Here is a 10,988-nt window from a genome sequence, read left to right as displayed (position 1 = left end):
ACAGTAGATGGGGCACCTGCCCTGGAGCCAGGAGTACCCAAGCCCAAATCTGGTCCCAGACACCCAACAATCACCCAACTGTGTGACCCTATGCAAGCCACCCCAACCCCATTGCCCTACAAAAACCAAAAAGAGACAAAAAATAACATAAGATAGTAGTAGTAATAATAGTAGGGGTGGCTGGGTGGCAGACAGATCACTGGCCCTTGAGCTAGGAGCACCCATGTCCAAATCCGGCCTCAGACACCCAACAATCACCCAGCTGTGCAGCTCCAAGCAGGTCACCCAGTCCCATTTGCCCTGCAACACCCCCCAGAAAAATTTGCTTCAGTCTGTATTCCAGCACCACTAGCTCTGTGGCAGGTGGATCATATTCTTTTTTTTTTTTAGGTTTTCTACTCTTTTTTTTGCTTTTTTTTTTGCAAGGCAAATGGGGTTAAGTGGCTTGCCCAAGGCCACACAGCTAGGTAATTATTAAGTGTCTGAGATTGGATTTGAACCCAGGTACTCCTGACTCCAAGGCCAGTGCTTTATCCCCTATGCCACCTAGCTGCCCCTGGATCATATTCTTTAGGATAAGTCACAAAAATTACTCCTTTCACTCTGTCTCTGCAGTAGGGTAGTTGAGTGGCACAACAAACAGATCCCCGGCCCTGCAGCCAAGAGGCCCCAAGCCCACATAACACCCCTTACCCAGCATCCACCTGGCCCTGGTCCACCCCCTTCTCTCTGTACATCTTTCTTACTATTTCCTCCAAGCCCTTTCCATTTCTAAATGTCTCTGACTTTGAACAGAAGTGCTGATCGTATATTATGCCTTTCCCAGCTCTAATCTCTCTATTTCTGTATGTCTGACTCATTGTTGTAGTTCTTTCATTTTGGAAGAGAACCAGTGAGATTTTTGAGGCTTATGTCTTGACTTTTCAAGTGATGCATAGCTTCACTTTCTAGTAGGGTCATCAAAGTCTAGTGGCAAATTGATAAGAGAATGGGGGTGGGAAATGACAGGCAGTTAAGGCTGAGGCAATTTTTTTCATCAAGTCACCTAACATTTAGGACAGTTACTCTTACCTGGTGAAGTCATCATAGTCATTCCAGATTTATAACCTCCTTACAAATCCGCCTTCCTGAAATTTCCAGAAAGTACAAATGTTAGTAAAAAAGATAATTTAGTCATAGTTCAGTCTCTGGCCTAGGCAGTGTAAGGTAGTGAATAGGACTAACTAGAATCCAAAATCCACAGAGCTCCTGTATTTAAAAGGGAATCTCTCAAGATAATGTGCAATGTATCTAAGAGAAGTGGTTGGATATGACCTTCATAAAGATCCTAATTTTATGACATTTTTTTTGATATCCACAGATAAACCCTTAGCATTCTGAGTGAATGGCCATCCCTAGAAGGTGCTTCAGGAGGATATGGATTAAGAATCACATAAAATCACATAAAAATGAAAAGGCAACCTCGCTTTGGGAAAGAAGCCTGAATGAAATCTCAGACATTGAGGACATGAGGCTCTTGAAGGTAGGTGGGGCAGTAACCCCCATAGTCCTGTTGAGGAGAAGGTATTCCTTCTAAACCAACCTATAGAGTAATCCTCTGCAAAGGTTCTAAGGTCCTATCTAACCTGCCATATTGCCAGTTAGGGGAAAATATTGATCTTTGGGGTTTGGGGAAACAAGATTTCAGTGTGAGAAAGATTATCATGTTAGGGAAATGACATGCTGGGAAGTAGCAGAAAGTAAGCCTTTTAAAGTCAGAAGGATAATATGCACTGCTGTGTCCACATACATAGCAAGATGAAGGGGAAAGAAATGAGTGAGACCCTGGAACACAGCAAACATTAAACACCAACAAAGACTGAAATTTCAATTTTCCCTTGGCATCTGTATCAAAGCTACTAAGCTTGACCTCAGAAGCCATCTAGTTCCAACCCTCTAATCCTAGAAAGGAAATGGAGGGGGCAGCTACATGGCACAGTGAATAGAGCACTGGCCTCAGACACTTAATAATTACTTAGCTATGTGATCTTGGGCAAGTCACTTAACCCCATTGCTTTGCAAAAACCTCAAAAGGAAGGAAATGGAGATCCATGGATCCAACTTGTTCAACACCAAACAATAAGCATCAGATAGGATTTAAAGCATGTCCTATTGGCTCCAGAGTCATTGAAATGTACTTTTCTCAGTAGCACCAGAAGAATCACATGAATTAGCTTATGTGGCACAGTGAATTTGAAGTAAGGAAGACCCTAGTTCATTTCATGCTTCAGATACTTAGCTCTGTGACTCACTTAATCTCCATGAGCCTCAGTTTCCTCCTTTGTAATTTGGGAATAATAATGGCAATTAATTCACTGATATCTTTGTAAGGATCAAATGAGTGATTTTACAACCAAGATGCTATGAATGCTAGCAATTTTTAAAAATTAGTTTACTAGTTTTCCAATTAAATACGATAGTTTCTACCTATCATTTTTATAAGGTTTTGAATTTTGAATTTTCCCCCACTCTCCCTTCCTTCCCCCCATCCCCCCACAGAAGCAGTCTGATAGTCTTTACATTGTTTCTATGCTAAACATTGATCAGAATTGATGTGTTGAGAGAAATCATCCTTGAGGAGAAAATATAGTATTAGAAATTAGATTTTTTTTCAGGAAAATTATACTGTCTAGGTACAAATACTCTTAGCATCTAGAAACAACCCCCTTTTCTACTTGATGTCTGAGAATTTCAAATTTTCTATTTGAAGGAGCTAGGTAGTAAAATAGAGTTATGAGACCTGGAAGTCACTTCAACTTAAACCTCATTTTCTTCATTAAGGGGATAGATAGAATCTGCCTCCCAAGCTTATTAGATTATTAAGTGTTTTGCAAATATTATCATGATCAGGAATTGTAATTTTTTCACTAAATGCAATATTCCAAATTTTTAAGTTGTCTAGTTTTTCAGATCTTTTGATTCTAGGTATCAAGGGGAATGTTCTTTAATTTCACATACTGTCCAAAATTAACAAAAAGATTCTACTTGGTATCTAGAATTTTAACTTTTCCTTGTCTCTAACCCTAAATTCCTGCTTGGCATCTGGAATTAGAAACTAATGATTTTTGTCCATAGGTAGGGATTCCTCATCTGCAAAATTTGCACATACGAGATCCAAAGAGATCAAAATGAAAATGTAACCATGGAGTCCAGAGGCATCTACTAGTTTCCACTTGGGACTACTGGAATCCAAGGTTTTTCAGTTGTTTAGGGAATTTGATATCTTCTTTGGAACACCATACTCATCCAGTGTTTTGATTGGTATTTTGATTGGTACCTTGGATCTTGACATTTTTATCTAGCCACTGGGACCCTAAATTCACTTTTAGTGTCTGTACCTGGGCAACTAGAGATCAGAATATTGTACTTTGGTGAAGTACTTTCATTGGTTTAGGGATGTCTATCACTTGGGAGAAGAGAACCAAGAAATAATTATTTAGTATCTTCCACTCAGAGCTTTTAAGGCCTAGTGTTCTACTTGGTACCATGGTAAAGCAATTTTCTATTTGGGTTGGGTTGTAAGATTAGTCTGGAAGTATCTGGAGTCTTCCCCTGGGTTTCCAGAGTGGTAAATGTTTCATTTGGTTCTTGGCTAGGTGAATACTGAACATGGCGTGTGGGAAGAGGAGCCTTGTCCTTGGAGCCTCAATTAACGCCTTTGCCAGGAATTGGCCTTTCTGGACCTCCCTTCCACTTTAGAAAGCAAGCTTTCCAAAGGAATGCAAGGGACCCAAGCCTCCAAGAGAAAGCACAACCCAAGTCTCTTAAGCTTTGCACCGGGAACAAAGACACCCAAGCCTCCCACCAGGACCTGGGAACCAAGCCTCCCACCAGGAGCCAAGGGACTTCACTCTCCCACAGGGAGGCAAGGCACCCAAGCCTCCCACCAGGAGCCAAGGGACTTCAGTCTCCCACAGGGAGGCAAGGCACCCAAGCCTCCCACCGGGAGCCGGGAACCAAGCCTCCCACCGGGAGCCGGGAACCAAGCCTCCCACCGGGAGCCGGGAACCAAGCCTCCCACCGGGAGCCGGGAACCAAGCCTCCCACACTATCACACAGGTCTCATTCCTTCCATAAGAAGCCAATGGAGCCAGACCAGGACCACAAAACTCCCCCTGGAAACAAAAGGATCCAAACCTTCTACCAAGGACCCTTTACCAAAGCCTTGAGCCTTCAATGAACCTTCAGGAGCCAGGACCCAAACCTCAGGGCATTCCAAGAGCCTGGGTCTACAAAAACCTTAAGCCAGGAGCCAGGACCCAAGCTTAGGCTTTCAGGAGGACCCTGGACCTATAGTTTCCATCAGGAGTCAAGACACAAGACTTCAGGGATAAGGCCTTTCAGGAGGATCTTGGACCCATAGTTTCCATCAGGAGTCAAGATACAAGACTTCAGGGATAAGGCCTTTCAGGAGGATCTTGGACCCATACTTTCCATCAGGAGGCAAGATGCAAGGCTAAGTCCTTCCAATAGGACTCAGCACTCAAGACTTGGGCTTTCCACAAGGATGTAGAATTCAAGATCTAAGCCTTAGGCTTTCTAGGAACCTGGACCTACTATCTAAGTCTTAGGCCTTCCATGAGTATCCAACAGGAAGGAGAACCCAACATTCAGCCCTTCATTCAGCACCCAGCAGTCAACCTCAAGGGTTTTACTAGGACCCAGAATTCAGACTCTTTACCAGGATCCAGGACCCAAGACTCAGGACTTTTACCAGGATTCTATCTTATACAGAAATCTGGCTTTCCAGGACCCATGAACCACTACCTTCTACCAAGGACCCAGAAGTCAGACCTACCAGAACCAGGAGTCAGGATGCAGGCTTTCCATGACCCAGTACACAGGACCAATGACAAGACACGGGCCTCCCAGGATCCAAGAGAGGACACGGGCCTCCCAGGACCCAAGACCCAAGAACGGGACCCAAAGGACAGGACACAGGTCTTCTAGGACGCAGGCCTCCCAGGATCCAGGACCCAAGAGAGGACCCAGGCCTTCCAGGACACAGGCCTCCCAGGACCCAAGACCCAAGAAGAGGATACAGGACTCGAGAGGAAACAGGTCTTCTGGGACCCAAGAGAGGACCCAGGCCTTCCAGGACCCAGGCCTTCCAGGACCCAAGACCCAAGAACAGGACCTAAAGAACAGGACACAGGTCTTCTAGGACGCAGGACACAGGACCCAAGAACAGGACACAGGATCCAACGAGGACACAGGTCTTCCTGGACCCAGGATCCAGGACCCAAGAGAGGACCCAGGCCTCCCAGGACACAGGCCTCCCAGGACCCAAGAACAGGACACAGGTCTTCTAGGACGCAGGACACAGGACCCAAGAACAGGACACAGGATCCAATGAGGACACAGGTCTTCCTGGACCCAGGATCCAGGATCCAACAAAGGACCCAGGCCTTCCAGGACCCAAGAGAGGACCCAGGCCTTCCAGGATCCAACAGAGGACCCAGGCCTTCCAGGACCCAACAGAGGACCCAGGCCTTCCAGGATCCAACAGAGGACCCAGGCCTTCCAGGACCCAACAGAGGACCCAGGCCTTCCAGGACCCAAGACCCAAGAACAGGACCTAAAGAACAGGACACAGGTCTTCTAGGACGCAGGACACAGGACCCAAGAACAGGACACAGGATCCAACGAGGACACAGGTCTTCCTGGACCCAGGATCCAGGACCCAAGAGAGAGGACCCAGGCCTCCCAGGACGCAAGAGATGACACGGGCCTCCAAGGACCCAAGAACAGGACACAGGTCTTCTAGGACGCAGGACACAGGACCCAAGAACAGGACACAGGATCCAATGAGGACACAGGTCTTCCTGGACCCAGGATCCAGGATCCAACAAAGGACCTAGGCCTTCCAGGACCCAAGAGAGGACCCAGGCCTCCCAGGACCCAAGAGAGGACCCAGGCCTCCCAGGACCCAAGAGAGGACCCAGGCCTTCCAGGACCCAAGAGAGGACCCAGGCCTTCCAGGATCCAACAGAGGACCCAGGCCTTCCAGGATCCAACAGAGGACCCAGGCCTTCCAGGATCCAACAGAGGACCCAGGCCTTCCAGGATCCAACAGAGGACCCAGGCCTCCCAGGATCCAACAGAGGACCCAGGCCTTCCAGGATCCAACAGAGGACCCAGGCCTTACAGGACCCAGGACCCAAGAGAGGACCCAGGCCTTCCAGAACATGGGCCTCCCAAGACCCAAGAACAGGACACAGGCCTCCCAAGATCCAACAGAGGACATAGGCCTCCCAGGACCCAAGAGAGGACCCAGGCCTTCCAGGACCCAAGACCCAAGAACAGGACACAGGATCCAATGAGGACACAGGTCTTCCTGGACCCAGGATCCAGAACCCAAGAAAAGACACAGGTCTTCCAGGACCCAAGAGAGGACCCAGGCCTCCCAGGACCCAAGAGATGACACGGGCCTTCCAGGACACGGGCCTCCCAGGACCTAGGACCCAAGAGAGGACACGGGCCTTCCTGGACCCAGGACCCAAGAGAGGACACAGGCCTTCCAGGATCCAAGACCCAAGAACAGGACACAGGATCCAACAGAGGACACAGGTCTTCCTGGACCCAGGATCCAGGATCCAAGAGAAGACACAGGTCTTCCAGAACCCAAGAGAGGACACAGACTTTCCAGGACCCGAGAGAGGACCCAGGCCTTCCAAGACACGGGCCTCCCAGGACCCAGGACCCAAGAGAGGACACGGGCCTTCCTGGACCCAGGACCCAACAGAGGACACAGGTCTTCCAGGACCCAAGAGAGCACAAAAAGCTTTCCAGGACCCGAGAGAGGACCCAGGCCTTCCAGGATCCAAGAACAGGACACAGGACCCAAGAGAAGACCCAGGCCTTCCAGGACACGGGCCTTCCAGGAGCCAGGACCCAAGAGAGGACACGGGCCTTCCAGGAGCCAGGACCCAAGAGACGACACGGGCCTTCCAGGAGCCAGGACCCAAGAGACGACACGGGCCTTCCAGGAGCCAGGACCCAAGAGACGACACGGGCCTTCCAGGAGCCAGGACCCAAGAGAGGACACGGGCCTTCCAGGAGCCAGGACCCAAGAGAGGACACGGGCCTTCCAGGAGCCAGGACCCAAGAGAGGACACGGGCCTTCCAGGAGCCAGGACCCAAGAGAGGACACGGGCCTTCCAGGAGCCAGGACCCAAGAGAGGACACGGGCCTTCCAGGAGCCAGGACCCAAGAGAGGACACGGGCCTTCCAGGAGCCAGGACCCAAGAGAGGACACGGGCCTTCCAGGAGCCAGGACCCAAGAGAGGACACGGGCCTTCCAGGAGCCAGGACCCAAGAGAGGACACGGGCCTTCCAGGAGCCAGGACCCAAGAGACGACACGGGCCTTCCAGGAGCCAGGACCCAAGAGAGGACACGGGCCTTCCAGGAGCCAGGACCCAAGAGAGGACACGGGCCTTCCAGGAGCCAGGACCCAAGAGAGGACACGGGCCTTCCAGGAGCCAGGACCCAAGAGACGACACGGGCCTTCCAGGAGCCAGGACCCAAGAGAGGACATGGGCCTTCCAGGAGCCAGGACCCAAGAGAGGACACGGGCCTTCCAGGAGCCAGGACCCAAGAGAGGACACGGGCCTTCCAGGAGCCAGGACCCAAGAGAGGACACGGGCCTTCCAGGAGCCAGGACCCAAGAGAGGACACGGGCCTTCCAGGAGCCAGGACCCAAGAGAGGACACGGGCCTTCCAGGATCTAACAGAGGACACAGACCTCCCAGGACCCAAGACCCAAGAACAGGACACAGGACTCAAGAGAGGACACAGGTCTTCTGGGACCCAAGAGAAGACCCAGGCCTTCCAGGACCCAAGACCCAAGAACAGGACCTAAAGGACAGGACACAGGTCTTCTAGGACGCAGGCCTCCCAGGATCCAGGATCCAAGAGAGGACACAGGTTTTCTGGGACCCAAGAGAGGACCCAGGACCCAGTGCGGGACCCAAGACCCAGGCCTTCCAGGACTCAAGACCCAATAACAGGACACAGGATCCAATGAGGACACAGGTTTTCCGGGACCCAAGAGAGGACCCAGGCCTTCCAGGACCCAAGACCCAAGAACAGGACCCAAAGGACAGGACACAGGTCTTCTAGGACGCAGGCCTCCCAGGATCCAGGATCCAACAGAGGACCCAGGCCTTCCAGGACCCAACAGAGGACACAGGTCTTCAAGGACCCAGGATCCAGACCCAAGAGAGGACCCAGGCCTCCCAGGACCCAGGCCTCCCAGGACCCAAGAGAGGACACGGGCCTCCCAGGACCCGAGAGAGGACACGGGCCTCCCAGGACCCGAGAGAGGACATGGGCCTCCCTGGACCCAGGATCCAAGAGAAGACACAGCTCTTCAAGGAACCAACAGAGGACACAGGCCTTCCAGGATCCAAGACCCAAGAACAGGACACAGGATCCAACAGAGGACACAGATCTTCCAGGACTCAAGAGAGGACACAGGATCCAAAAGAGGACACAGGTCTTCCAGGACCCAAGAGAGCACACAGGCTTTCCAGGACCCGAGAGAGGACCCAGGCATTCCAGGATCCAAGACCCAAGAACAGGACACAGGACCCAAGAGAGGACCCAGGCCTTCCAGGACACAGGCCTCCCAGGACCCAGGACCCAAGAGAGGACATGGGCTTTCCAGGAGCCAGGACCCAAGAGAGGACATGGGCTTTCCAGGAGCCAGGACCCAAGAGAGGACACGGGCCTTCCAGGAGCCAAGACAGGACCCAAACTGAGGGCACGGGCCTCTCAGGACTCAAGACCCAGGACAGGACACAGACCTTCCAGGACCCAAGAGAGGACAAGGCTTTACAGGATCCAGGACCCAGAGCAGAATCCAAGAGAGGACCCAGACCTTCCAGGACCCAAGAACAGGACACAGGACCCAAGAGAGGACCCAGGCCTTCCAGGACACAGGCCTCCCAGGACCCAGGACTCAAGAGAAGACACAGGCCTTCCTGGACCCAGGACCCAAGAGAAGACACGGGCCTTCCTGGGCCCAGGATCCAAGAGAAGACACAGGTCTTCAAGGAATCAACAGAGGACACAGGCCTTCCAGGTTCCAAGACCCAAGAACAGGACACAGGATCCAACAGAGGACACAGGTTTTCCAGGACCCAAGAGAGCACACAGGCTTTCCAGGACCCGAGAGAGGACCCAGGCATTCCAGGATCCAAGACCCAAGAACAGGACACAGGACCCAAGAGAGGACCCAGGCCTTCCAGGACACAGGCCTCCCAGGACCCAGGACCCAAGAGAGGACATGGGCTTTCTAGGAGCCAGGACCCAAGAGAGGACATGGGCCTTCCAGGAGCCAAGACAGGACCCAAACTGAGGGCACGGGCCTCTCAGGACTCAAGACCCAGGACAGGACACAGACCTTCCAGGACCCAAGGGAGGACAAGGCTTTACAGGACCCAGGACTCCGGGACCCAGGACCCAGGACCCAAGAGAGGACATGGGCTTTCCAGGACCCAGGACCCAAGACTGAGGACACGGGCCTTCCAGGACCCAAGACTGAGGACACGGGCCTTCCAGGACCCAAGACTGAGGACACGGGCCTTCTAAAGACACGGGCCTTCCCAGGACCCAGGACAGAGGCCTTCCACCAGGACCCAGGACCCAAGACTGGTCACAGTACTTCACAGGACCCAGGACCCAAGACTGGTCACAGTACTTCACAGGACCCAGGACCCAAGACTGGTCACAGTACTTCACAGGACCCAGGACCCAAGACTGGTCACAGGATTTCACAGGACCCAGGACCCAAGACTGGTCACAGGACTTCACAGGACCCAGGACCCAAGACTGGTCACAGGACTTCACAGGACCCAGGACCCAAGACTGGTCACAGGACTTCACAGGACCCAGGACCCAAGACTGGTCACAGGACTTCACAGGACCCAGGACCCAAGACAGGACACAGGCCTTCCAAGACCCAGGACCCAAGACTGAGGACATGGGCCTTCCAACAGAACCCAGTATCTAAGCCTTCCACCTGAACCCAGGACCCAAGACAGGACACAGGCCTTCTACTTTAACCTAAGACCCAGTACCCAGGATCCAGGACCCAAGACTGAGGACACAGGCCTTCCCAGGACCCAGGACAGAGGCCTTCCACCAGGACCCAGGAACCAAGACTGAGGACACAGGCCTTCCCAGGACCCAGGAACCAAGACTGGTCACAGGACTTCACAGGACCCAGGAACCAAGACTGGTCACAGGACTTCACAGGACCCAGGAACCAAGACTGGTCACAGGCCTTCCCAGGACAGAGGCCTTCCACCAGGACCCAGGAACCAAGACTGGTCACAGGCCTTCCCAGGACAGAGGCCTTCCACCAGGACCCAGGAACCAAGACTGAGGACACAGGCCTTTCCAGGACCCAGGACACAGGCCTTCCACCAGGACCCAGGACCCAAGACTGGTCACAGGACTTCACAGGACCCAGGACCCAAGACTGGTCACAGGACTTCACAGGACCCAGGACCCAAGACTGGTCACAGGACTTCACAGGACCCAGGACCCAAGACTGGTCACAGGACTTCACAGGACCCAGGACCCAAGACTGGTCACAGGCCTTCCCAGGACCCAGGACAGAGGCCTTCCACCAGGACCCAGGAACCAAGACTGAGGACACAGGCCTTCCCAGGACCCAGGACAGAGGCCTTCCACCAGGACCCAGGACCCAAGACTGGTCACAGGACTTCACAGGACCCAGGACCCAAGACTGGTCACAGGACTTCACAGGACCCAGGACCCAAGACTGGTCACAGGACTTCACAGGACCCAGGACCCAAGACTGGTCACAGGACTTCACAGGACCCAGGACCCAAGACTGGTCACAGGACTTCACAGGATCCAGGACCCAAGACTGGTCACAGGACTTCACAGGACCCAGGACCCAAGACTGGTCACAGGA

General features: G+C 52.6%; 1 long non-coding RNA gene across 1 annotated transcript; it reads left to right on the top strand.

Annotated features, from left to right (window-relative positions):
• The first annotated feature begins 1,445 nt into the window (after positions 1-1,445).
• On the top strand, positions 1,446-5,679 carry LOC141501914 (uncharacterized). Its single transcript, XR_012472332.1, has 2 exons — positions 1,446-1,522; positions 3,636-5,679. It is a non-coding gene; the product is annotated as an uncharacterized LOC141501914 (long non-coding RNA).
• Positions 5,680-10,988: the final 5,309 nt, after the last annotated feature.

This window comes from Macrotis lagotis, chromosome X (assembly GCF_037893015.1).
Source record: "Macrotis lagotis isolate mMagLag1 chromosome X, bilby.v1.9.chrom.fasta, whole genome shotgun sequence".
NCBI classification, from domain to species: Eukaryota; Metazoa; Chordata; class Mammalia; order Peramelemorphia; family Peramelidae; genus Macrotis; species Macrotis lagotis.
The sequence above is the reverse complement of the archived record's forward strand: the minus strand, read 5'-3'. Positions and strand labels throughout refer to the sequence as shown.